The following is a 27,935-nucleotide window of genomic DNA, read 5'->3' as shown; positions in this document are numbered from 1 at the left end:
ATGTATGTATATACATTTGTGTAATGGAACGAAATCTATTAGTTGTTTATTTTTAATTAGATATATGATTCTACTTCTCGTTAATAAACTTTACATTATTATATTGGAAGATACAATGGAAGATATCGAATTAAACTCTAATACAATCTTTTATTCGTTTGTCGTTAACGTTAAGACTTTTGATAAAAGATTTCAATACTTCGGTTAATAGTTAAAATGCCTTTCAACTGGCCGTAGATAACAAAACTCTTCACAAATGTATCAACGTAAGATGTAATACCACTGATTAAGAAATTCACTAATTATAGTCGACTATTGTCATTTTTCGATGCAAGATGTAAGTCGTAATTGCATTGAGGCGTATATGAATATGTATATGATAATGTTTTTTTATAAACCCTGAGTTCATTTCTGATACAGATTGAGATATATACAGATATATATATATATATATATATATATATATATTATATATAATATGTATATATATATACAGAGAGAGAGAGAGAGAGAGAGAAAGAAAGGGTAAACGAATCGAGAATTTGAATAAAACAAAGAACGATATCGAGATTAAATTGAAAAGAAACTTTGTTAGCTCTTGACAAAAAGGCATTCGATAAGGAAGCATTAGGCGTCCAAAGTACAATTATATCAAAAACCCATTCAAATTAAAGAAGATTACATATGTATCTGATTATGATACCTTATATTTCTTATTATTCATATAAAAGAAAAGAAAAAGAAAAAAAAAACAGATAAGAAGAATAAGAAAGAAATCTCATCTTTATTTCCCAATATCTTCAATTATGATAGATTTCTAAATACAATAAGGATAATAATAACAATAATAACAACAACAATAATATGCAGAAGAAGAAGAAGAAGAAGAATAAAGTATCTTGGTATATTCAATTTTGCTTTCTTGTTCTTATGTAGTATATGTATCTAGTACAATGTAAATTTTAATGTGGGATTTCATTTAAACGTGTCATTTAATGCGTATTATGATTAATATGCATTATTCATACACATATCAAGGTATGTGTATTTAAATGAATATAGAATTTATACCTCGTTGACAAATTAAATTTACAATATTGAAATAAGGGTGTCACGATCAGGTACACGCATCACGTTCGATCGTCGACGATCTTTCTATATATAAAATATATCGATACCAAACGATATTACATTTGTTAAAAGGCATATACGTATTACGTACATACGCGTACACGTGCATACAGAAAAATTAAGAAAAAAATAGCAAAACAGAGCGAGGAAGAGAGAGAGAGAGAGAGAGAGAGATGAAAGTACATTGTTTTCTAACAAACGGAGTTTTCGATGAGGTCTCGTATTTTTCTATTCCTGTTGCTTTCTTTTATTTTTTGATTTTGATTAATTAACTAATTAAATTATAAAAATTTTTATATATATATATATATATATATATATATATATATATATATATAATATTATTACACTGAAAGAAAAAGAGAATGTTTATACCATTTACTAGCTGACATATACAAAGCAAAAATTATTACAATGTTTATATGTTTCTATATAAGGTGAAATATCTAAATACACCTTATGTTATTTACTTTCTGTCGAATATCGTATGAGATCAGTCTTTCGGCAACCACCAAGGTGGAATGTTGGAAGATCCCATATAAACATACGTTTGTAAATAGATACATATGTACATAACTAGATACATAATATACACACCCACGCACACAGACACAAAGTATATAGTAGTCTTTCCTTGGGTATTGCTTGAGGTTTATTATATTGTGTAGACAGTAATGAGCAACCTTTCTTCTGCAATGAGCCAAAATTAAATATCTGATATTGTTATTGATAGAATTCATTATGAACTAAAAATGTTTAAATTGATTAACAAAGAAATTAATACTTAATAGAAAAAGAAAAAATTACACATTATTGAAGGGTATTTGTTATTGTCGGCATCAATTTACAATGAAATGTTTTCTATAATTCCATTGATTTTTTATTAGCAATACTTTTAATGTGTACGCATAAATGTATGTATATACATTTGTGTAATGGAACGAAATCTATTAGTTGTTTATTTTTAATTAGATATATGATTCTACTTCTCGTTAATAAACTTTACATTATTATATTGGAAGATACAATGGAAGATATCGAATTAAACTCTAATACAATCTTTTATTCGTTTGTCGTTAACGTTAAGACTTTTGATAAAAGATTTCAATACCTCGGTTAATAGTTAAAGTGCCTTTCAACTGGCCGTAGATAACAAAGCTCTTCACAAATGTATCAACGTAAGATGTAATACCACTGATTAAGAAATTCACTAATTATAGTCGACTATTGTCATTTTTCGATGCAAGATGTAAGTCGTATTTGCATTGATACGCAGATGAATACGTATATGATAATGTTTTTTTATAAACCCTGAGTTTATTTCTGATACAGATTGAGATATATACAGATATATATATATATATATATATATATATATATATATATTATATGTATATATATATACAGAGAGAGAAAGAGAGAGAGAGAGAGAGAGAGAGAAAGAAAGGGTAAACGAATCGAGAATTTGAATAAAACAAAGAACGATATCGAGATTAAATTGAAAAGAAACTTTGTTAGCTCTTGACAAAAAGGCATTCGATAAGGAAGCATTAGGCGTCCAAAGTACAATTATATCAAAAACCCATTCAAATTAAAGAAGATTACATATGTATCTGATTATGATACCTTATATTTCTTATTATTCATATAAAAGAAAAGAAAAAGAAAAAAAAAACAGATAAGAAGAATAAGAAAGAAATCTCATCTTTATTTCCCAATATCTTCAATTATGATAGATTTCTAAATACAATAAGGATAATAATAACAATAATAACAACAACAATAATATGCAGAAGAAGAAGAAGAAGAAGAATAAAGTATCTTGGTATATTCAATTTTGCTTTCTTGTTCTTATGTAGTATATGTATCTAGTACAATGTAAATTTTAATGTGGGATTTCATTTAAACGTGTCATTTAATGCGTATTATGATTAATATGCATTATTCATACACATATCAAGGTATGTGTATTTAAATGAATATAGAATTTATACCTCGTTGACAAATTAAATTTACAATATTGAAATAAGGGTGTCACGATCAGGTACACGCATCACGTTCGATCGTCGACGATCTTTCTATATATAAAATATATCGATACCAAACGATATTACATTTGTTAAAAGGCATATACGTATTACGTACATACGCGTACACGTGCATACAGAAAAATTAAGAAAAAAATAGCAAAACAGAGCGAGGAAGAGAGAGAGAGAGAGAGAGAGAGAGATGAAAGTACATTGTTTTCTAACAAACGGAGTTTTCGATGAGGTCTCGTATTTTTCTATTCCTGTTGCTTTCTTTTATTTTTTGATTTTGATTAATTAACTAATTAAATTATAAAAATTTTAATATATATATATATATATATATATATATATATATATAATATTATTACACTGAAAGAAAAAGAGAATGTTTATACCATTTACTAGCTGACATATACAAAGCAAAAATTATTACAATGTTTATATGTTTCTATATAAGGTGAAATATCTAAATACACCTTATGTTATGTACTTTCTGTCGAATATCGTATGAGATCAGTCTTTCGGCAACCACCAAGGTGGAATGTTGGAAGATCCCATATAAACATACGTTTGTAAATAGATACATATGTACATAACTAGATACATAATATACACACCCACACACACATACACAAAGTATATAGTAGTCTTTCCTTGGGTATTGCTTGAGGTTTATTATATTGTGTAGACAGTAATGAGCAACCTTTCTTCTGCAATGAGCCAAAATTAAATATCTGATATTGTTATTGATAGAATTCATTATGAACTAAAAATGTTTAAATTGATTAACAAAGAAATTAATACTTAATAGAAAAAGAAAAAATTACACATTATTGAAGGGTATTTGTTATTGTCGGCATCAATTTACAATGAAATGTTTTCTATAATTCCATTGATTTTTTATTAGCAATACTTTTAATGTGTACGCATAAATGTATGTATATACATTTGTGTAATGGAACGAAATCTATTAGTTGTTTATTTTTAATTAGATATATGATTCTACTTCTCGTTAATAAACTTTACATTATTATATTGGAAGATACAATGGAAGATATCGAATTAAACTCTAATACAATCTTTTATTCGTTTGTCGTTAACGTTAAGACTTTTGATAAAAGATTTCAATACTTCGGTTAATAGTTAAAATGCCTTTCAACTGGCCGTAGATAACAAAACTCTTCACAAATGTATCAACGTAAGATGTAATACCACTGATTAAGAAATTCACTAATTATAGTCGACTATTGTCATTTTTCGATGCAAGATGTAAGTCGTAATTGCATTGAGGCGTATATGAATATGTATATGATAATGTTTTTTTATAAACCCTGAGTTCATTTCTGATACAGATTGAGATATATACAGATATATATATATATATATATATATATATATATATATATATATTATATATAATATGTATATATATATACAGAGAGAGAGAGAGAGAGAGAGAAAGAAAGGGTAAACGAATCGAGAATTTGAATAAAACAAAGAACGATATCGAGATTAAATTGAAAAGAAACTTTGTTAGCTCTTGACAAAAAGGCATTCGATAAGGAAGCATTAGGCGTCCAAAGTACAATTATATCAAAAACCCATTCAAATTAAAGAAGATTACATATGTATCTGATTATGATACCTTATATTTCTTATTATTCATATAAAAGAAAAGAAAAAGAAAAAAAAAACAGATAAGAAGAATAAGAAAGAAATCTCATCTTTATTTCCCAATATCTTCAATTATGATAGATTTCTAAATACAATAAGGATAATAATAACAATAATAACAACAACAATAATATGCAGAAGAAGAAGAAGAAGAAGAATAAAGTATCTTGGTATATTCAATTTTGCTTTCTTGTTCTTATGTAGTATATGTATCTAGTACAATGTAAATTTTAATGTGGGATTTCATTTAAACGTGTCATTTAATGCGTATTATGATTAATATGCATTATTCATACACATATCAAGGTATGTGTATTTAAATGAATATAGAATTTATACCTCGTTGACAAATTAAATTTACAATATTGAAATAAGGGTGTCACGATCAGGTACACGCATCACGTTCGATCGTCGACGATCTTTCTATATATAAAATATATCGATACCAAACGATATTACATTTGTTAAAAGGCATATACGTATTACGTACATACGCGTACACGTGCATACAGAAAAATTAAGAAAAAAATAGCAAAACAGAGCGAGGAAGAGAGAGAGAGAGAGAGAGAGAGAGAGAGATGAAAGTACATTGTTTTCTAACAAACGGAGTTTTCGATGAGGTCTCGTATTTTTCTATTCCTGTTGCTTTCTTTTATTTTTTGATTTTGATTAATTAACTAATTAAATTATAAAAATTTTAATATATATATATATATATATATATATATATAATATTATTACACTGAAAGAAAAAGAGAATGTTTATACCATTTACTAGCTGACATATACAAAGCAAAAATTATTACAATGTTTATATGTTTCTATATAAGGTGAAATATCTAAATACACCTTATGTTATTTACTTTCTGTCGAATATCGTATGAGATCAGTCTTTCGGCAACCACCAAGGTGGAATGTTGGAAGATCCCATATAAACATACGTTTGTAAATAGATACATATGTACATAACTAGATACATAATATACACACCCACGCACACAGACACAAAGTATATAGTAGTCTTTCCTTGGGTATTGCTTGAGGTTTATTATATTGTGTAGACAGTAATGAGCAACCTTTCTTCTGCAATGAGCCAAAATTAAATATCTGATATTGTTATTGATAGAATTCATTATGAACTAAAAATGTTTAAATTGATTAACAAAGAAATTAATACTTAATAGAAAAAGAAAAAATTACACATTATTGAAGGGTATTTGTTATTGTCGGCATCAATTTACAATGAAATGTTTTCTATAATTCCATTGATTTTTTATTAGCAATACTTTTAATGTGTACGCATAAATGTATGTATATACATTTGTGTAATGGAACGAAATCTATTAGTTGTTTATTTTTAATTAGATATATGATTCTACTTCTCGTTAATAAACTTTACATTATTATATTGGAAGATACAATGGAAGATATCGAATTAAACTCTAATACAATCTTTTATTCGTTTGTCGTTAACGTTAAGACTTTTGATAAAAGATTTCAATACCTCGGTTAATAGTTAAAGTGCCTTTCAACTGGCCGTAGATAACAAAGCTCTTCACAAATGTATCAACGTAAGATGTAATACCACTGATTAAGAAATTCACTAATTATAGTCGACTATTGTCATTTTTCGATGCAAGATGTAAGTCGTATTTGCATTGATACGCAGATGAATACGTATATGATAATGTTTTTTTATAAACCCTGAGTTTATTTCTGATACAGATTGAGATATATACAGATATATATATATATATATATATATATATATATATATATATATATATATATATATATATATATATATATTATATGTATATATATATACAGAGAGAGAAAGAGAGAGAGAGAGAGAGAGAGAGAAAGAAAGGGTAAACGAATCGAGAATTTGAATAAAACAAAGAACGATATCGAGATTAAATTGAAAAGAAACTTTGTTAGCTCTTGACAAAAAGGCATTCGATAAGGAAGCATTAGGCGTCCAAAGTACAATTATATCAAAAACCCATTCAAATTAAAGAAGATTACATATGTATCTGATTATGATACCTTATATTTCTTATTATTCATATAAAAGAAAAGAAAAAGAAAAAAAAAACAGATAAGAAGAATAAGAAAGAAATCTCATCTTTATTTCCCAATATCTTCAATTATGATAGATTTCTAAATACAATAAGGATAATAATAACAATAATAACAACAACAATAATATGCAGAAGAAGAAGAAGAAGAAGAATAAAGTATCTTGGTATATTCAATTTTGCTTTCTTGTTCTTATGTAGTATATGTATCTAGTACAATGTAAATTTTAATGTGGGATTTCATTTAAACGTGTCATTTAATGCGTATTATGATTAATATGCATTATTCATACACATATCAAGGTATGTGTATTTAAATGAATATAGAATTTATACCTCGTTGACAAATTAAATTTACAATATTGAAATAAGGGTGTCACGATCAGGTACACGCATCACGTTCGATCGTCGACGATCTTTCTATATATAAAATATATCGATACCAAACGATATTACATTTGTTAAAAGGCATATACGTATTACGTACATACGCGTACACGTGTATACAGAAAAATTAAGAAAAAAATAGCAAAACAGAGCGAGGAAGAGAGAGAGAGAGAGAGAGAGAGAGATGAAAGTACATTGTTTTCTAACAAACGGAGTTTTCGATGAGGTCTCGTATTTTTCTATTCCTGTTGCTTTCTTTTATTTTTTGATTTTGATTAATTAACTAATTAAATTATAAAAATTTTAATATATATATATATATATATATATATATATATATATATATAATATTATTACACTGAAAGAAAAAGAGAATGTTTATACCATTTACTAGCTGACATATACAAAGCAAAAATTATTACAATGTTTATATGTTTCTATATAAGGTGAAATATCTAAATACACCTTATGTTATTTACTTTCTGTCGAATATCGTATGAGATCAGTCTTTCGGCAACCACCAAGGTGGAATGTTGGAAGATCCCATATAAACATACGTTTGTAAATAGATACATATGTACATAACTAGATACATAATATACACACCCACGCACACAGACACAAAGTATATAGTAGTCTTTCCTTGGGTATTGCTTGAGGTTTATTATATTGTGTAGACAGTAATGAGCAACCTTTCTTCTGCAATGAGCCAAAATTAAATATCTGATATTGTTATTGATAGAATTCATTATGAACTAAAAATGTTTAAATTGATTAACAAAGAAATTAATACTTAATAGAAAAAGAAAAAATTACACATTATTGAAGGGTATTTGTTATTGTCGGCATCAATTTACAATGAAATGTTTTCTATAATTCCATTGATTTTTTATTAGCAATACTTTTAATGTGTACGCATAAATGTATGTATATACATTTGTGTAATGGAACGAAATCTATTAGTTGTTTATTTTTAATTAGATATATGATTCTACTTCTCGTTAATAAACTTTACATTATTATATTGGAAGATACAATGGAAGATATCGAATTAAACTCTAATACAATCTTTTATTCGTTTGTCGTTAACGTTAAGACTTTTGATAAAAGATTTCAATACCTCGGTTAATAGTTAAAGTGCCTTTCAACTGGCCGTAGATAACAAAGCTCTTCACAAATGTATCAACGTAAGATGTAATACCACTGATTAAGAAATTCACTAATTATAGTCGACTATTGTCATTTTTCGATGCAAGATGTAAGTCGTATTTGCATTGATACGCAGATGAATACGTATATGATAATGTTTTTTTATAAACCCTGAGTTTATTTCTGATACAGATTGAGATATATACAGATATATATATATATATATATATATATATATATATATATATATATATATATATATATATATATATTATATGTATATATATATACAGAGAGAGAAAGAGAGAGAGAGAGAGAGAGAGAGAAAGAAAGGGTAAACGAATCGAGAATTTGAATAAAACAAAGAACGATATCGAGATTAAATTGAAAAGAAACTTTGTTAGCTCTTGACAAAAAGGCATTCGATAAGGAAGCATTAGGCGTCCAAAGTACAATTATATCAAAAACCCATTCAAATTAAAGAAGATTACATATGTATCTGATTATGATACCTTATATTTCTTATTATTCATATAAAAGAAAAGAAAAAGAAAAAAAAAACAGATAAGAAGAATAAGAAAGAAATCTCATCTTTATTTCCCAATATCTTCAATTATGATAGATTTCTAAATACAATAAGGATAATAATAACAATAATAACAACAACAATAATATGCAGAAGAAGAAGAAGAAGAAGAATAAAGTATCTTGGTATATTCAATTTTGCTTTCTTGTTCTTATGTAGTATATGTATCTAGTACAATGTAAATTTTAATGTGGGATTTCATTTAAACGTGTCATTTAATGCGTATTATGATTAATATGCATTATTCATACACATATCAAGGTATGTGTATTTAAATGAATATAGAATTTATACCTCGTTGACAAATTAAATTTACAATATTGAAATAAGGGTGTCACGATCAGGTACACGCATCACGTTCGATCGTCGACGATCTTTCTATATATAAAATATATCGATACCAAACGATATTACATTTGTTAAAAGGCATATACGTATTACGTACATACGCGTACACGTGCATACAGAAAAATTAAGAAAAAAATAGCAAAACAGAGCGAGGAAGAGAGAGAGAGAGAGAGAGAGAGAGATGAAAGTACATTGTTTTCTAACAAACGGAGTTTTCGATGAGGTCTCGTATTTTTCTATTCCTGTTGCTTTCTTTTATTTTTTGATTTTGATTAATTAACTAATTAAATTATAAAAATTTTAATATATATATATATATATATATATATATATAATATTATTACACTGAAAGAAAAAGAGAATGTTTATACCATTTACTAGCTGACATATACAAAGCAAAAATTATTACAATGTTTATATGTTTCTATATAAGGTGAAATATCTAAATACACCTTATGTTATGTACTTTCTGTCGAATATCGTATGAGATCAGTCTTTCGGCAACCACCAAGGTGGAATGTTGGAAGATCCCATATAAACATACGTTTGTAAATAGATACATATGTACATAACTAGATACATAATATACACACCCACACACACATACACAAAGTATATAGTAGTCTTTCCTTGGGTATTGCTTGAGGTTTATTATATTGTGTAGACAGTAATGAGCAACCTTTCTTCTGCAATGAGCCAAAATTAAATATCTGATATTGTTATTGATAGAATTCATTATGAACTAAAAATGTTTAAATTGATTAACAAAGAAATTAATACTTAATAGAAAAAGAAAAAATTACACATTATTGAAGGGTATTTGTTATTGTCGGCATCAATTTACAATGAAATGTTTTCTATAATTCCATTGATTTTTTATTAGCAATACTTTTAATGTGTACGCATAAATGTATGTATATACATTTGTGTAATGGAACGAAATCTATTAGTTGTTTATTTTTAATTAGATATATGATTCTACTTCTCGTTAATAAACTTTACATTATTATATTGGAAGATACAATGGAAGATATCGAATTAAACTCTAATACAATCTTTTATTCGTTTGTCGTTAACGTTAAGACTTTTGATAAAAGATTTCAATACTTCGGTTAATAGTTAAAATGCCTTTCAACTGGCCGTAGATAACAAAACTCTTCACAAATGTATCAACGTAAGATGTAATACCACTGATTAAGAAATTCACTAATTATAGTCGACTATTGTCATTTTTCGATGCAAGATGTAAGTCGTATTTGCATTGATACGCAGATGAATACGTATATGATAATGTTTTTTTATAAACCCTGAGTTTATTTCTGATACAGATTGAGATATATACAGATATATATATATATATATATATATATATATATATATATATATATTATATGTATATATATATACAGAGAGAGAAAGAGAGAGAGAGAGAGAGAGAGAGAAAGAAAGGGTAAACGAATCGAGAATTTGAATAAAACAAAGAACGATATCGAGATTAAATTGAAAAGAAACTTTGTTAGCTCTTGACAAAAAGGCATTCGATAAGGAAGCATTAGGCGTCCAAAGTACAATTATATCAAAAACCCATTCAAATTAAAGAAGATTACATATGTATCTGATTATGATACCTTATATTTCTTATTATTCATATAAAAGAAAAGAAAAAGAAAAAAAAAACAGATAAGAAGAATAAGAAAGAAATCTCATCTTTATTTCCCAATATCTTCAATTATGATAGATTTCTAAATACAATAAGGATAATAATAACAATAATAACAACAACAATAATATGCAGAAGAAGAAGAAGAAGAAGAATAAAGTATCTTGGTATATTCAATTTTGCTTTCTTGTTCTTATGTAGTATATGTATCTAGTACAATGTAAATTTTAATGTGGGATTTCATTTAAACGTGTCATTTAATGCGTATTATGATTAATATGCATTATTCATACACATATCAATGTATGTGTATTTAAATGAATATAGAATTTATACCTCGTTGACAAATTAAATTTACAATATTGAAATAAGGGTGTCACGATCAGGTACACGCATCACGTTCGATCGTCGACGATCTTTCTATATATAAAATATATCGATACCAAACGATATTACATTTGTTAAAAGGCATATACGTATTACGTACATACGCGTACACGTGCATACAGAAAAATTAAGAAAAAAATAGCAAAACAGAGCGAGGAAGAGAGAGAGAGAGAGAGAGAGAGAGAGAGATGAAAGTACATTGTTTTCTAACAAACGGAGTTTTCGATGAGGTCTCGTATTTTTCTATTCCTGTTGCTTTCTTTTATTTTTTGATTTTGATTAATTAACTAATTAAATTATAAAAATTTTAATATATATATATATATATATATATATATATATAATATTATTACACTGAAAGAAAAAGAGAATGTTTATACCATTTACTAGCTGACATATACAAAGCAAAAATTATTACAATGTTTATATGTTTCTATATAAGGTGAAATATCTAAATACACCTTATGTTATTTACTTTCTGTCGAATATCGTATGAGATCAGTCTTTCGGCAACCACCAAGGTGGAATGTTGGAAGATCCCATATAAACATACGTTTGTAAATAGATACATATGTACATAACTAGATACATAATATACACACCCACGCACACAGACACAAAGTATATAGTAGTCTTTCCTTGGGTATTGCTTGAGGTTTATTATATTGTGTAGACAGTAATGAGCAACCTTTCTTCTGCAATGAGCCAAAATTAAATATCTGATATTGTTATTGATAGAATTCATTATGAACTAAAAATGTTTAAATTGATTAACAAAGAAATTAATACTTAATAGAAAAAGAAAAAATTACACATTATTGAAGGGTATTTGTTATTGTCGGCATCAATTTACAATGAAATGTTTTCTATAATTCCATTGATTTTTTATTAGCAATACTTTTAATGTGTACGCATAAATGTATGTATATACATTTGTGTAATGGAACGAAATCTATTAGTTGTTTATTTTTAATTAGATATATGATTCTACTTCTCGTTAATAAACTTTACATTATTATATTGGAAGATACAATGGAAGATATCGAATTAAACTCTAATACAATCTTTTATTCGTTTGTCGTTAACGTTAAGACTTTTGATAAAAGATTTCAATACCTCGGTTAATAGTTAAAGTGCCTTTCAACTGGCCGTAGATAACAAAGCTCTTCACAAATGTATCAACGTAAGATGTAATACCACTGATTAAGAAATTCACTAATTATAGTCGACTATTGTCATTTTTCGATGCAAGATGTAAGTCGTATTTGCATTGATACGCAGATGAATACGTATATGATAATGTTTTTTTATAAACCCTGAGTTTATTTCTGATACAGATTGAGATATATACAGATATATATATATATATATATATATATATATTATATGTATATATATATACAGAGAGAGAAAGAGAGAGAGAGAGAGAGAGAGAGAAAGAAAGGGTAAACGAATCGAGAATTTGAATAAAACAAAGAACGATATCGAGATTAAATTGAAAAGAAACTTTGTTAGCTCTTGACAAAAAGGCATTCGATAAGGAAGCATTAGGCGTCCAAAGTACAATTATATCAAAAACCCATTCAAATTAAAGAAGATTACATATGTATCTGATTATGATACCTTATATTTCTTATTATTCATATAAAAGAAAAGAAAAAGAAAAAAAAAACAGATAAGAAGAATAAGAAAGAAATCTCATCTTTATTTCCCAATATCTTCAATTATGATAGATTTCTAAATACAATAAGGATAATAATAACAATAATAACAACAACAATAATATGCAGAAGAAGAAGAAGAAGAAGAATAAAGTATCTTGGTATATTCAATTTTGCTTTCTTGTTCTTATGTAGTATATGTATCTAGTACAATGTAAATTTTAATGTGGGATTTCATTTAAACGTGTCATTTAATGCGTATTATGATTAATATGCATTATTCATACACATATCAAGGTATGTGTATTTAAATGAATATAGAATTTATACCTCGTTGACAAATTAAATTTACAATATTGAAATAAGGGTGTCACGATCAGGTACACGCATCACGTTCGATCGTCGACGATCTTTCTATATATAAAATATATCGATACCAAACGATATTACATTTGTTAAAAGGCATATACGTATTACGTACATACGCGTACACGTGTATACAGAAAAATTAAGAAAAAAATAGCAAAACAGAGCGAGGAAGAGAGAGAGAGAGAGAGAGAGAGAGATGAAAGTACATTGTTTTCTAACAAACGGAGTTTTCGATGAGGTCTCGTATTTTTCTATTCCTGTTGCTTTCTTTTATTTTTTGATTTTGATTAATTAACTAATTAAATTATAAAAATTTTAATATATATATATATATATATATATATATATATATATATATATAATATTATTACACTGAAAGAAAAAGAGAATGTTTATACCATTTACTAGCTGACATATACAAAGCAAAAATTATTACAATGTTTATATGTTTCTATATAAGGTGAAATATCTAAATACACCTTATGTTATTTACTTTCTGTCGAATATCGTATGAGATCAGTCTTTCGGCAACCACCAAGGTGGAATGTTGGAAGATCCCATATAAACATACGTTTGTAAATAGATACATATGTACATAACTAGATACATAATATACACACCCACGCACACATACACAAAGTATATAGTAGTCTTTCCTTGGGTATTGCTTGAGGTTTATTATATTGTGTAGACAGTAATGAGCAACCTTTCTTCTGCAATGAGCCAAAATTAAATATCTGATATTGTTATTGATAGAATTCATTATGAACTAAAAATGTTTAAATTGATTAACAAAGAAATTAATACTTGATAGAAAAAGAAAAAATTACACATTATTGAAGGGTATTTGTTATTGTCGGCATCAATTTACAATGAAATGTTTTCTATAATTCCATTGATTTTTTATTAGCAATACTTTTAATGTGTACGCATAAATGTATGTATATACATTTGTGTAATGGAACGAAATCTATTAGTTGTTTATTTTTAATTAGATATATGATTCTACTTCTCGTTAATAAACTTTACATTATTATATTGGAAGATACAATGGAAGATATCGAATTAAACTCTAATACAATCTTTTATTCGTTTGTCGTTAACGTTAAGACTTTTGATAAAAGATTTCAATACCTCGGTTAATAGTTAAAGTGCCTTTCAACTGGCCGTAGATAACAAAGCTCTTCACAAATGTATCAACGTAAGATGTAATACCACTGATTAAGAAATTCACTAATTATAGTCGACTATTGTCATTTTTCGATGCAAGATGTAAGTCGTATTTGCATTGATACGCAGATGAATACGTATATGATAATGTTTTTTTATAAACCCTGAGTTTATTTCTGATACAGATTGAGATATATACAGATATATATATATATATATATATATATATATATATATATATATATATATTATATGTATATATATATACAGAGAGAGAAAGAGAGAGAGAGAGAGAGAGAGAGAAAGAAAGGGTAAACGAATCGATTATTGAAATAAAACAAAGAACGATATCGAGATTAAATTGAAATGAAACTTTGTTAGCTCTTGACAAAGAGGCACTCGATAAGGAAGCATGAGCCGTCCAAAGTACAATTATATCAAAAACCCATTCATATTAAAGACGATTACACATATATCCGATTATGATACCTTTCTAAGTCCTGAAATAATTCCATTCAAATTTATATTACACTACTGCCATGTATGGTAAGTAATTGATTGTAAAGACTTTTAATAGACTCAGAAGTGGCGGATTCCAAGGATTTCTATATAATATAATATATAAGTTCTGTGTACCGTAGACTCTTCATTTTTGAGGAAACAAGTTTTTTCAAACCTCTGGGAATACCTAATAAGTAACGTAGCTATTTCTGGTTTTTGAAAGTTAATGCATAGTTTAAAATGGAAATATATACGATGGAAACATACCGACAATTTTTGCGGGTTTAAATGCTCCAATTATTACAGAAAGATTTGGTCCTATAAAAGATTATTTTTTGGACATTCATCTGTCACAGCTTCACAATTCTTTTCTTCATACTGTACGTCACACGCTTCGCGTATAGCCTCTTTTTTTATCGATCAAGAACTATCTCCAACAAAATACGATAACAGAAATTAAGAAGTTTCGTAATTCTTTCATAGAAGTAACTTTGACTTCTACAATAAAAAGAAATTAATAAAAGTTATAGCTATGTGTGTCATGCAACGTGAAATAAAAACTGACCTTTTTCAATGCATACAAAAATGTTTTGGTGAAAGAAAATCTGATCCATTGGTTCTTGATTGTCCAGGATGATGATTCTTTCTTTTGCGAAGCTATAAAAGCGGTTGATATACTTTTGGCTGCGGCAAGTCTTGCTGTTTTTCTTTGTAAATCCAGAAATAATTCAATTCCAATTATACATTACGCCATTAGCGTACAAGTAGTTGATTGGAAAGATTTTCCATTGACTCATAGATGGCGTTGACTGAAGAATTTCCAAACTATATATAGATCGTTTGTAGACTTCACTCGTACATGATTGGTCGGATCTGGACAAAAAAAAATCCGCCTAGAGGGCGCAACGAGAGCTCACCCATGAGTCCGGTCCCGTTCTTCTAGGTGCTATAGTTTCAGTAAACCGCTGTAACGTCCGTAAGAGTACTCTAACCTCACTCGAACTTCCATAACGTCCGTAATATCGCCGCAACTACCTAACGTCCGTAAAAGTGCCGTAACATCACTCGAACATCCATAACGTCTGTCTTACGTCCGTAAGAGTGCCGTAACCTCACTCGAACATCCGAAACGTCTGTCGAACATCCGTAACGTCGGTAACATCGCCGTAACGTCTGTCACAGCTCCGTGACATCACAGATGATCGAAATAACGCCGAAACGTCTGTCACACGTCCGTGACGACCGTAACAACGCCGTAATGTCCGTCTGAAGTCCCTGACGTCCATAACAACACCTTAACGTCTGTCACAGGTCCGTGACGTCACTGATGATGGAAACAACGCCGTAACGTCCGTAACAACGCCGTAACGTCTGTCACAGGTCCGTGACGTCACAGATGATCGAAACAACGCCGTAACGTCTGTCACAGGTCCGTGACGTCACAGATGATGGAAACAACGCCGTAAAGTCTGTCACTGGTCCGTGACGTCACAGATGATCGAAACAAGGCCGTAACTTCTGTCACAGGACCGTGACGTCATAGATGATCGAAACAACGCTGTAACGTCTCTCAGAGATCTGTGACGTCACAGATGATATAAACAACGCCGTAACTTCTGTCACAGGTCCGTGACGTCACAGATGATAGAAACAACGCCGTAATTTCTGTCACAGGTCCGTGACGTCACAGATGATAGAAAAACAACGCCGTAACGTCTCTAATAGATCTGTGACGTCACAGATGATAGAAACAACGCCGTAATTTCTGTCACAGGTCCGTGACGTCACAGATGATAGAAACAACGCCGTAACTTCTGTCACAGGTCCGTGACGTCACAGATGATAGAAACAAGGCCGTAACGTCTCTCAGAGATCTGTGACGTCACAGATGATAGAAAAACAACGCCGTAACTCCTGACACAGGTCCGTGACGTCATAGATGATCGAAACAAGGCCGTAACTTCTGTAACAGGTCCGTGACGTCACAGATGATAAAAAAACAACGCCGTAACTCCTGACACAGGTCCGTGACGTCATAGATGATCGAAACAAGGCCGTAACTTCTGTAACAGGTCCGTGACGTCACAGATGATAAAAAAACAACGCCGTAACGTCTCTAATAGATCTGTGACGTCACAGATGATATAAACAACGCCGTAATTTCTGTCACAGGTCCGTGACGTCACAGATGATAGAAACAACGCCGTAACTTCTGTCACAGGTCCGTGACGTCACAGGTGATAGAAAAACAACGCCGTAACGTCTCTAATAGATCGGTGACGTCACAGATGATAGAAACAACGCCGTAACTTCTGTCACAGGTCCGTGACGTCACAGATGATAGAAAAACAACGCCGTAACGTCTCTAATAGATCGGTGACGTCACAGATGATAGAAACAACGCCGTAATTTCTGTCACAGGTCCGTGACGTCACAGATGGTCGAAACAACGCCGTAATTCCTGTCACAGGTCCGTGACGTCACAGATGATAGGATACAACGCCGTAATTTCTGTCACAGGTCCGTGACGTCACAGATGATAGAAAAACAACGCCGTAACGGCTCTAATAGATCTGTGACTTCACAGATGATAGAAACAACACCGTAATTTCTGTCACAGGTCCGTGACGTCACAAATGATAGAAACAACGCCGTAACTTCTGTCACAGCTCCGTGACGTCACAGATGATAGAAAAACAACGCCGTAACGTCTCTAATAGATCGGTGACGTCACAGATGATAGAAACAACGCCGTAATTTCTGTCACACGTCCGTGACGTCACAGATGATAGAAAAACAACGCCGTAACGTCTCTAATAGATCGGTGACGTCACAGATGATAGAAACAACGCCGTAACTTCTGTCACAGGTCCGTGACGTCACAGATGATAGAAAAACAACGCCGTAACGTCTCTAATAGATCGGTGACGTCACAGATGATAGAAACAACGCCGTAATTTCTGTCACAGGTCCGTGACGTCACAGATGATAGAAAAACAACGCCGTAACGTCTCTAATAGATCTGTGACGTCACAGATGATAGAAACATCGCCGTAATTTCTGTCACAGGTCCGTGACGTCACAGATGATAGAAACAACGCCGTAATTTCTGTCACAGGTCCGTGACGTCACAGATGATAGAAAAACAACGCCGTAACGGCTCTAATAGATCTGTGACTTCACAGATGATAGAAACAACACCGTAATTTCTGTCACAGGTCCGTGACGTCACAAATGATAGAAACAACGCCGTAACTTCTGTCACAGCTCCGTGACGTCACAGATGATAGAAAAACAACGCCGTAACGTCTCTAATAGATCGGTGACGTCACAGATGATAGAAACAACGCCGTAATTTCTGTCACACGTCCGTGACGTCACAGATGATAGAAAAACAACGCCGTAACGTCTCTAATAGATCGGTGACGTCACAGATGATAGAAACAACGCCGTAACTTCTGTCACAGGTCCGTGACGTCACAGATGATAGAAAAACAACGCCGTAACGTCTCTAATAGATCGGTGACGTCACAGATGATAGAAACAACGCCGTAATTTCTGTCACACGTCCGTGACGTCACAGATGATAGAAAAACAACGCCGTAACGTCTCTAATAGATCGGTGACGTCACAGATGATAGAAACAACGCCGTAACTTCTGTCACAGGTCCGTGACGTCACAGATGATAGAAAAACAACGCCGTAACGTCTCTAATAGATCGGTGACGTCACAGATGATAGAAACAACGCCGTAATTTCTGTCACAGGTCCGTGACGTCACAGATGATAGAAAAACAACGCCGTAACGTCTCTAATAGATCTGTGACGTCACAGATGATAGAAACATCGCCGTAATTTCTGTCACAGGTCCGTGACGTCACAGATGATAGAAACAACGCCGTAATTTCTGTCACAGGTCCGTGACGTCACAGATGATAGAAAAACAACGCCGTAACGGCTCTAATAGATCTGTGACGTCACAGATGATAGAAACAACGCCGTAATTTCTGTCACAGGTCCGTGACGTCACAGATGACAGAAAAACAACGCCGTAACGTCTCTAATAGATCTGTGACGTCACAGATGATAGAAACAACGCCGTAATTTCTGTCACAGGTCCGTGACGTCACAGATGATAGAAACAACGCCGTAATTTCTGTCACAGGTCCGTGACGTCACAGATGATAGAAACAACGCCGTAACTTCTGTCACAGGTCCGTGACGTCACAGATGATAGAAACAAGGCCTTAACGTCTCTAATAGATCTGTGACGTCACAGATGATAGAAACAACGCCGTAATTTCTGTCACAGGTCCGTGACGTCACAGATGATAGAAACAACGCCGTAATTTCTTTCACAGGTCCGTGACGTCACAGATGATAGAAAAACAACGCCGTAACGGCTCTAATAGATCTGTGACGTCACAGATGATAGAAACAACGCCGTAATTTCTGTCACAGGTCCGTGACGTCACAGATGATAGAAACAACGCCGTAACTTCTGTCACAGGTCCGTGACGTCACAGATGATAGAAGCAAGGCCGTAACGTCTCTCAGAGATGTGTGACGTCACAGATGATAGAAAAACAACGCCGTAACTCCTGACACAGGTCCGTGACGTCATAGATGATCGAAACAAGGCCGTAACTTCTGTAACAGGTCCGTGACGTCACAGATGATAAAAAAACAACGCCGTAACGTCTCTAATAGATCTGTGACGTCACAGATGATATAAACAACGCCGTAACTTCTGTCACAGGTCCGTGACGTCACAGATGATAGAAACAACGCCGTAATTTCTGTCACAGGTCCGTGACGTCACAGATGGTAGAAAAACATCGCCGTAACGTCTCTAATAGATCTGTGACGTCACAGATGATAGAAACAATGCCGTAATTTCTGTCACAGGTCCGTGACGTCACAGATGATAGAAACAACGCCGTAATTTCTGTCACAGGTCCGTGACGTCACAGATGATAGAAACAACGCCGTAACTTCTGTCACAGGTCCGTGACGTCACAGGTGATAGAAAAACAACGCCGTAACGTCTCTGATAGATCGGTGACGTCAGAGATGGTAGAAACAACGCCGTAACTTCTGTCACAGGTCCGTGACGTCACAGATGATAGAAAAACAACGCCGTAACGTCTCTAATAGATCGGTGACGTCACAGATGATAGAAACAACGCCGTAATTTCTGTCACAGGTCCGTGACGTCACAGATGGTCGAAACAACGCCGTAATTTCTGTCACAGGTCCGTGACGTCACAGATGATAGAGACAACGCCGTAACTTCTGTCACAGCTCCGTGACGTCACAGATGATAGAAAAACAACGCCGTAACGTCTCTAATAGATCGGTGACGACACAGATGATAGAAACAACGCCGTAATTTCTGTCACACGTCCGTGACGTCACAGATGATAGAAAAACAACGCCGTAACGTCTCTAATAGATTTGTGACGTCACAGATGATAGAAAAAACGTCGCAATTTCTGTCACAGGTCCGTGTCGTCAAAGATGATAGAAAAACAACGCTGTAACGTCTCTAATAGATCTGTGACGTCACAGATGATAGAGACAACGCCGTAATTTCTGTCACATGTCCGTGACGTCACAGATGATAGAAACAACGCCGTAATTTCTGTCACATGTCCGTGACGTCACAGATGATAGAAACAACGCCGTAATTTCTGTCACACGTCCGTGACGTCACAGATGATAGAAAAACAACGCCGTAACGTCTCTAATAGATTTGTGACGTCACAGATGATAGAAAAAACGTCGCAATTTCTGTCACAGGTCCGTGTCGTCAAAGATGATAGAAAAACAACGCTGTAACGTCTCTAATAGATCTGTGACGTCACAGATGATAGAGACAAGGCCGTAATTTCTGTCACATGTCCGTGACGTCACAGATGATAGAAACAACGCCGTAATTTCTGTCACATGTCCGTGACGTCACAGATGATAGAAACAACGCCGTAATTTCTGTCACATGTCCGTGACGTCACAGATGATAGAAACAACGCCGTAATTTCTGTTACAGGTCCGTGACGTCAGAGAAGATAGAAAAACAACGCCGTAACGTCTCTAATAGATCGGTGACGTCACAGATGATAGAAACAAGGCCGTAACGTCTCTCAGAGATCTGTGACGTCACAGATGATAGAAAAACAACGCCGTAAGTCCTGACACAGGTCCGTGACGTCATAGATGATCGAAACAACGCTGTAACTTATCTCAGAGATCTGTGACGTCACAGATGATAGAAAAACAACGCCGAAACTCCTGTAACAGGTCCGTGACGTCACAGATGATAGAAACAACGCCGTAATTTCTGTCACAGGTCCGTGACGTCACAGATGGTAGAAACAACGCCGCAACGTCTCTAATAGATCTGTGACGTCACAGATGATAGAAACAACACCGTAATTTCTGTAACAGGTCCGTGACGTCACAGATGATAGAAACAACGCCGTAATTTCTGTCACATGTCCGTGACGTCACAGATGATAGAAACAACGCCGTAATTTCTGTCACAGGTCCGTGACGTCACAGATGGTAGAAACAACGCCGCAACGTCTCTAATAGATCTGTGACGTCACAGATGATAGAAACAACGCCGTAATTTCTGTCACAGGTCCGTGACGTCACAGATGATAGAAACAACGCCGTAATTTCTGTTACAGGTCCGTGACGTCAGAGATGATAGAAAAACAACGCCGTAACGTCTCTAATAGATCGTTGACGTCACAGATGATAGAAACAACGCCGTAATTTCTGTCACAGGTCCGTGACGTCACAGATGGTAGAAACAACGCCGCAACGTCTCTAATAGATCTGAGACGTCACAGATGATAGAAACAACGCCGTAATTTCTGTCACAGGTCCGTGACGTCACAGATGATAGAAACAACGCCGTAATTTCTGTTACAGGTCCGTGACGTCAGAGATGATAGAAAAACAACGCCGTAACGTCTCTAATAGATCGTTGACGTCACAGATGATAGAAACAACGCCGTAATTTCTGTCACAGGTCCGTGACGTCACAGATGGTAGAAACAACGCCGCAACGTCTCTAATAGATCTGTGACGTCACAGATGATAGAAACAACGCCGTAATTTCTGTCACAGGTCCGTGACTTCACAGATGGTCGAAACAGCGCCGTAATTTCTGTCACAGCTACGTGACGTCACAGATGATAGAAAAACAACGCCGTAACGTCTCTAATAGATCGGTGACGTCACAGATGATATAAACAACGCCGTAACGTCTCTAATAGATCTGTGACGTCACAGATGATAGAAAAAACGCCGTAATTTCTCTCACAGGTCCGTGACGTCACAGATGATAGAAACAACGCCGTAATTTCTGTCAAAGGTCCGTGACGTCACAGATGGTCGAAACAGCGCCGTAATTTCTGTCACAGGTCCGTGACGTCACAGATGATAGAAAAACAACGCCGTAACATCTCTAATAGATCTGTGACGTCACAGATGATAGAAACAACGCTGTAATTTCTGTCAAAGGTCCGTGACGTCACAGATGATAGAAACAACGGCGTAATTTCTGTCACAGGTCCGTGACGTCACAGATGATAGAAACAACGCCGTAATTTCTGTCACAAGTCCGTGACGTCACGGATGATAGAAAAACAACGCCGTAACGTCTCTAATAGATCGGTGACGTCACAGATGATAGAAACAACGCTGTAATTTCTGTCACAGGTCCGTGACGTCACAAATGATAGAAACAACGCCGTAATTTCTGTCACAAGTCCGTGACGTCACGGATGATAGAAAAACAACGCCGTAACGTCTCTAATAGATCGGTGACGTCACAGATGATAGAAACAACGCTGTAATTTCTGTCACAGGTCCGTGACGTCACAGATGATAGAAACAACGCCGTAATTTCTGTCACAGGTCCGTGACGTCACAGATGATCGAAACAAGGCCGTAACTTCTGTCACAGGACCGTGACGTCATAGATGATCGAAACAACGCTGTAACGTCTCTCAGAGATCTGTGACGTCACAGATGATAGAAACAACGCCGTAAGTTCTGTCACAGGTCCGTGACGTCACAGATGATAGAAACAACGCCGTAATTTCTGTCACAGGTCCGTGACGTCACAGATGGTCGTAACAACGCCGTAATTTCTGTCACAGGTCCGTGACGTCACAGATGATAGAAACAACGCCGTAATTTCTGTCACAAGTCCGTGACGTCACAGATGATAGAAAAACAACGCCGTAACGTCTCTAATAGATCGGTGACGTCACAGATGATAGAAACAACGCTGTAATTTCTGTCACAGGTCCGTGACGTCACAGATGGTCGAAACAAAGCCGTAACGTCACTCAGAGATCAGTGACGTCACAGATGATAGAAACAACGCCTTAATTTCTGTCACTGGTCCGTGATGTCACTGATGACCGTATCAACGCCGTGACGTCCGTCTGACGTCTCTGACGTCCGCAACGTCCGTCTGATGTCCCTGACTTGCCGTCAATTCCCAAGTTTTTCGTCAATCCTAGAACGTATCTAGGTGGCCTCCAAGTGTCAGGCGAAACGTCATAGTGTCCGCATAAGCGAATAAATATGTTTTTACCAAATGCTTGTCAAAATTCTTGTTAATTTTGCATCATTCGTTGATGTTCGTGTAATTTCCAGGGTATCTTATTCCATCAACTTACTAATCCTAAATATTAACGTGATTATTTGATAAAAAGCATGTACCGTGTGGCGTATGCGTTATTATCGAAAAATCGGCGGAACTATCAGCATTTCCATAAAGCTCGTCTCTATGTACCCTAGCAAATTTTGCAAAAATTGTAGTTCGTATTACATTGGTTTACAGTGGATAAACGTAATTCCACACAAATGGTGTCGAATCCATCCAGTGACGTGGAGTAATTATTTTTCTTATGTTCCTCTCTCTTAGGTAATTAATAGGTATTTCATATCTCCTAGCAAGCAGGCATAATTTCCTGTTTATCTGTAATGCCCAGCTTATTTTTCTTAATATTACGTAGAATCGAAAAATGACAACATATTTGCATAATCCTAGGGGCACCGCCATATGCCTGTGAACGTGTGTACGTAAAAATGAGAGCGTAGAGTACATCTATCGGCCGGTTTCTGAAACAGGTAGTGGGACTCCGTAATTTCCGAGTAATCAGTGTTAGTCTGATTCTACAGTATAATATTTGTCTGACTTTATTGTATACTATTTGCCGATTTTATTGTATAATTTTTGTTTTATTTTAATATATAATATTTGTCTAATTTTTTGCATGACATTTGTCTGATTTTATTATATAATATTAAACACAGGAGAAGCTATAAGTAGACATCAGAATAGGAATGTTTGTTATTGATCATTTATACGACACTTTCGAATAATCGCTTAAAGAGAAAAAGGTTACGTCAAGCCTGTGTCTTTATTGTATAAGAGAAGCGACTGAGAAGCAATGACATTCCACTTGCGTTACGTCTGATTTGCGATCAGTACTCTACCAGACTTTCTTCTGTTTCATGTTAAATTATGCGTCATAAGCTGCGGAAAGATTGTAAGAGAGACGTGTAAGAACAGTATGAGAGTTGAGAAAACGTTGTTTGAAAGAAGTCCAATATGTGTGTAAAAGTTGTGTGAGACTTATGTGAAAGATACGTACAACTTGTGAGAAAATTCTGTAGAAGTTGTGTAAAAAGTTTAGTCCGAAGGTTGTGTCCGAGGTTGTGTCTGAAGGTTGTGTCCGAGGTTGCGTCCGAGGTTGTGTCCGAGGTTGTGTCTGAAGGTTATGTCCGAGGTTGTGTCTGAAGGTTGTGTCCGAGGTTGTGTCCGAGGTTGTGTCCGAGGTTGCGTCTGAAGGTTGTGTCCGAGGTTGTGTCTGAAGGTTGTGTCCGAGGTTGTGTCTGAAGGTTGTGTCCGAGGTTGTGTCCGAGGTTGCGTCCGAGGTTGTGTCCGAGGTTGTGTCTGAAGGTTGTGTCCGAGGTTGTGTCTGAAGGTTGTGTCCGAGGTTGTGTCCGAGGTTGTGTCCGAGGTTGTGTCTGAAGGTTGTGTCCGAGGTTGTGTCTGAAGGTTGTGTCCGAGGTTGTGTCCGAGGTTGTGTCCGAGGTTGTGTCCGAGGTTGTGTCCGAGGTTGTGTCTGAAGGTTGTGTCCGAGGTTGTGTCTGAAGGTTGCGTCTGGGTTGCGTCTGGGTTGCGTCTGGGTTGCGTCTGGGTTGCGTCTGGGTTGCGTCTGGGTTGCGTCTGGGTTGCGTCTGGGTTGCGTCTGGGTTGCGTCTGGGTTGCGTCTGGGTTGCGTCTGGGTTGCGTCTGGGTTGCGTCTGGGTTGCGTCTGGGTTGCGTCTGGGTTGCGTCTGGGTTGCGTCTGGGTTGCGTCTGGGTTGCGTCTGGGTTGCGTCTGGGTTGCGTCTGGGTTGCGTCTGGGTTGCGTCTGGGTTGCGTCTGGGTTGCGTCTGGGTTGCGTCTGGGTTGCGTCTGGGTTGCGTCTGGGTTGCGTCTGGGTTGCGTCTGGGTTGCGTCTGGGTTGCGTCTGGGTTGCGTCTGGGTTGCGTCTGGGTTGCGTCTGGGTTGCGTCTGGGTTGCGTCTGGGTTGCGTCTGGGTTGCGTCTGGGTTGCGTCTGGGTTGCGTCTGGGTTGCGTCTGGGTTGCGTCTGGGTTGCGTCTGGGTTGCGTCTGGGTTGCGTCTGGGTTGCGTCTGGGTTGCGTCTGGGTTGCGTCTGGGTTGCGTCTGGGTTGCGTCTGGGTTGCGTCTGGGTTGCGTCTGGGTTGCGTCTGGGTTGCGTCTGGGTTGCGTCTGGGTTGCGTCTGGGTTGCGTCTGGGTTGCGTCTGGGTTGCGTCTGGGTTGCGTCTGGGTTGCGTCTGGGTTGCGTCTGGGTTGCGTCTGGGTTGCGTCTGGGTTGCGTCTGGGTTGCGTCTGGGTTGCGTCTGGGTTGCGTCTGGGTTGCGTCTGGGTTGCGTCTGGGTTGCGTCTGGGTTGCGTCTGGGTTGCGTCTGGGTTGCGTCTGGGTTGCGTCTGGGTTGCGTCTGGGTTGCGTCTGGGTTGCGTCTGGGTTGCGTCTGGGTTGCGTCTGGGTTGCGTCTGGGTTGCGTCTGGGTTGCGTCTGGGTTGCGTCTGGGTTGCGTCTGGGTTGCGTCTGGGTTGCGTCTGGGTTGCGTCTGGGTTGCGTCTGGGTTGCGTCTGGGTTGCGTCTGGGTTGCGTCTGGGTTGCGTCTGGGTTGCGTCTGGGTTGCGTCTGGGTTGCGTCTGGGTTGCGTCTGGGTTGCGTCTGGGTTGCGTCTGGGTTGCGTCTGGGTTGCGTCTGGGTTGCGTCTGGGTTGCGTCTGGGTTGCGTCTGGGTTGCGTCTGGGTTGCGTCTGGGTTGCGTCTGGGTTGCGTCTGGGTTGCGTCTGGGTTGCGTCTGGGTTGCGTCTGGGTTGCGTCTGGGTTGCGTCTGGGTTGCGTCTGGGTTGCGTCTGGGTTGCGTCTGGGTTGCGTCTGGGTTGCGTCTGGGTTGCGTCTGGGTTGCGTCTGGGTTGCGTCTGGGTTGCGTCTGGGTTGCGTCTGGGTTGCGTCTGGGTTGCGTCTGGGTTGCGTCTGGGTTGCGTCTGGGTTGCGTCTGGGTTGCGTCTGGGTTGCGTCTGGGTTGCGTCTGGGTTGCGTCTGGGTTGCGTCTGGGTTGCGTCTGGGTTGCGTCTGGGTTGCGTCTGGGTTGCGTCTGGGTTGCGTCTGGGTTGCGTCTGGGTTGCGTCTGGGTTGCGTCTGGGTTGCGTCTGGGTTGCGTCTGGGTTGCGTCTGGGTTGCGTCTGGGTTGCGTCTGGGTTGCGTCTGGGTTGCGTCTGGGTTGCGTCTGGGTTGCGTCTGGGTTGCGTCTGGGTTGCGTCTGGGTTGCGTCTGGGTTGCGTCTGGGTTGCGTCTGGGTTGCGTCTGGGTTGCGTCTGGGTTGCGTCTGGGTTGCGTCTGGGTTGCGTCTGGGTTGCGTCTGGGTTGCGTCTGGGTTGCGTCTGGGTTGCGTCTGGGTTGCGTCTGGGTTGCGTCTGGGTTGCGTCTGGGTTGCGTCTGGGTTGCGTCTGGGTTGCGTCTGGGTTGCGTCTGGGTTGCGTCTGGGTTGCGTCTGGGTTGCGTCTGGGTTGCGTCTGGGTTGCGTCTGGGTTGCGTCTGGGTTGCGTCTGGGTTGCGTCTGGGTTGCGTCTGGGTTGCGTCTGGGTTGCGTCTGGGTTGCGTCTGGGTTGCGTCTGGGTTGCGTCTGGGTTGCGTCTGGGTTGCGTCTGGGTTGCGTCTGGGTTGCGTCTGGGTTGCGTCTGGGTTGCGTCTGGGTTGCGTCTGGGTTGCGTCTGGGTTGCGTCTGGGTTGCGTCTGGGTTGCGTCTGGGTTGCGTCTGGGTTGCGTCTGGGTTGCGTCTGGGTTGCGTCTGGGTTGCGTCTGGGTTGCGTCTGGGTTGCGTCTGGGTTGCGTCTGGGTTGCGTCTGGGTTGCGTCTGGGTTGCGTCTGGGTTGCGTCTGGGTTGCGTCTGGGTTGCGTCTGGGTTGCGTCTGGGTTGCGTCTGGGTTGCGTCTGGGTTGCGTCTGGGTTGCGTCTGGGTTGCGTCTGGGTTGCGTCTGGGTTGCGTCTGGGTTGCGTCTGGGTTGCGTCTGGGTTGCGTCTGGGTTGCGTCTGGGTTGCGTCTGGGTTGCGTCTGGGTTGCGTCTGGGTTGCGTCTGGGTTGCGTCTGGGTTGCGTCTGGGTTGCGTCTGGGTTGCGTCTGGGTTGCGTCTGGGTTGCGTCTGGGTTGCGTCTGGGTTGCGTCTGGGTTGCGTCTGGGTTGCG

General features: G+C 36.5%; 4 long non-coding RNA genes across 12 annotated transcripts in view; 3 read left to right on the top strand and 1 right to left on the bottom strand.

Annotated features, from left to right (window-relative positions):
• LOC127069835 (uncharacterized) overlaps positions 1-14,817 on the top strand; it is a 36,012-nt gene extending 21,195 nt beyond the window's left edge. For all 6 annotated transcript variants that reach the window (XR_007783753.1, XR_007783754.1, XR_007783756.1 and 3 more), the window contains one exon: positions 11,955-14,817. This is a non-coding gene — a long non-coding RNA (uncharacterized LOC127069835). The remainder of the gene's footprint in view (positions 1-11,954) is intronic.
• Positions 4,945-15,939, bottom strand: LOC127069834 (uncharacterized). 4 transcript variants are annotated; one of them, XR_007783750.1, is made up of 3 exons: positions 15,700-15,939; positions 15,402-15,632; positions 4,945-5,918 (listed from the first exon to the last, which is right to left on the bottom strand). It is a non-coding gene; the product is annotated as an uncharacterized LOC127069834 (long non-coding RNA). The 4 variants fall into 4 exon arrangements; XR_007783749.1 differs by lacking the exon at positions 4,945-5,918 and adding an exon at positions 7,085-8,002; XR_007783748.1 differs by lacking the exon at positions 4,945-5,918 and adding an exon at positions 9,165-10,072.
• Positions 15,940-16,719: 780 nt separating this feature from the next.
• On the top strand, positions 16,720-21,447 carry LOC127069836 (uncharacterized). Its single transcript, XR_007783757.1, has 3 exons — positions 16,720-17,371; positions 17,920-18,103; positions 21,335-21,447. It is a non-coding gene; the product is annotated as an uncharacterized LOC127069836 (long non-coding RNA).
• Positions 21,448-24,945: 3,498 nt separating this feature from the next.
• LOC127069853 (uncharacterized) lies at positions 24,946-25,325 on the top strand. Its single transcript, XR_007783761.1, has 3 exons — positions 24,946-25,001; positions 25,113-25,248; positions 25,285-25,325. It is a non-coding gene; the product is annotated as an uncharacterized LOC127069853 (long non-coding RNA).
• Positions 25,326-27,935: the final 2,610 nt, after the last annotated feature.

The sequence above is a fragment of the Vespula vulgaris genome, chromosome 16 (assembly GCF_905475345.1).
Source record: "Vespula vulgaris chromosome 16, iyVesVulg1.1, whole genome shotgun sequence".
Classification (NCBI taxonomy): Eukaryota; Metazoa; Arthropoda; class Insecta; order Hymenoptera; family Vespidae; genus Vespula; species Vespula vulgaris.
The sequence above is the reverse complement of the archived record's forward strand: the minus strand, read 5'-3'. Positions and strand labels throughout refer to the sequence as shown.